The sequence below is a fragment of the Hyla sarda genome, chromosome 10, assembly GCF_029499605.1.
Source record: "Hyla sarda isolate aHylSar1 chromosome 10, aHylSar1.hap1, whole genome shotgun sequence".
Taxonomy (NCBI): Eukaryota; Metazoa; Chordata; class Amphibia; order Anura; family Hylidae; genus Hyla; species Hyla sarda.
In genome coordinates, this window is record NC_079198.1 from 107,753,895 (window position 1) to 107,755,474 (window position 1,580).

The following is a 1,580-nucleotide window of genomic DNA, read 5'->3' on the forward strand; positions in this document are numbered from 1 at the left end:
CAGTGTATTCCATGCTGGGAGTAGTAGTACTACCTAAAAAATGTAAAAAAAATTAATAAAAAGTGAAACACACACACACTACATTTTAATTATTGTCGGCTACATAAATTGATCCCTGTTTAAAAATTAAATAGCATTTTCTTATAAAAAGATACATTTCGTTAAATACAATTTTTTCCATCACTGTATCTTTTTTATTATTATTTTTTAATGGTACCCTACAAAATTTTAATAAAAAAAGGTATCTCCAACACTTTTTTTTGGATCGCTAAAGTCCAAAAGAGAATAAAAACCGCCTGAAAAAACGCCAAATTTAAAACCTACATGGCGTTTTTCTTGGTGTTTTTTCACTTCCATAGACTTCTATGGGAGAAAAACGCCAAGATTTTCCCGAAAAAATGCCAAAGTCTCGACAAGAAGTCGTTTTTTAAAAACTGCCAAGGAGCCCAAAAGGATTAAAAAAACGCCAAACTGAAAAACGCCAAGTGGATTTGGCATTTTGCAGTTTACTATTGACTTGCAGCTAACATCTGGCCGCAGCGTTTTTTCACAAAAAAAAACGCCATGCGGCAGAATGGGCTTTTTATTGGCGTTTTTGTAAAAAAAAAGAAACACGTGTAAACCTAGCCTAAGGGTTATCTGAGACATTCAAATTTATGGTGAATATTAAATTATGGGAGTCCGACTCTTCACTTTACTGCCAACCACCTTTATTCTTTACCAGGTACTGCTCTGTACTCCTAGTAGTGACTGTGCATAATATGAAAAATGGAAACTTAGCCTAAGAAGAAACTTCCCTAAGGCCATGTTCACACATCCGGAATTTGAACTCAAAGGGATTCTGCTGCGCTGTGCACAAGACGAAATTTCCGTGCCAGAAACAAAAATTTGGTTTTCCGTGTCCGCAGAAAGAATGAACCTGTTCATTCTTTCTGTGGACTCCGCATGGAATGCATAGCTGTCTATGAGACAGCGCATTCGCCCGAATTTCTGCACGATAATTTTCGCTCCCTAAGGCTATGTTCACACACCAGAATTTCTGCATGAAAATTCTGCATAAACCTATAGCAAATACACTTCAATGGGATTCCGCAGTCCCATGTGCACAGTAGAATTTCTGCTGCAGGAATTCCATTGAAGTGAATGGGCAAATCATTTCTGCGGAATATACTGCAGAATTCCGTGGAGAAATTCTACCTTGTAAACATAGCCAAAGAATAACTTGAAACTAACAAAAGTAATAACGAATATAAATGTACTGAACATTAACTGATGAAAATCAGAAACAAGTAAATGTGCGGAATGTCCACTCAGGTTTTCTGGGAGGATATTCGCCCATTTTAAGCTGTGTGAGCATAGTCTCAATGGGAGAGTTATCAAAACCTGTGCAGAGGAAAAGTTGACCAGATGCCCATAGCAACCAATCAGATTGCTTCTTTCGTTTTGTAGAGGCCTTATTAAAAATGAAAGAAGCGATGTGATTGGTTGCTATGGGCAAGTGGGAAACTTTTCCTCTGGACAAGTTTTGATAAATCTCCCCAAATGAGACTTCTGCACTTGTCTCCAGGTATCTTGGCCCA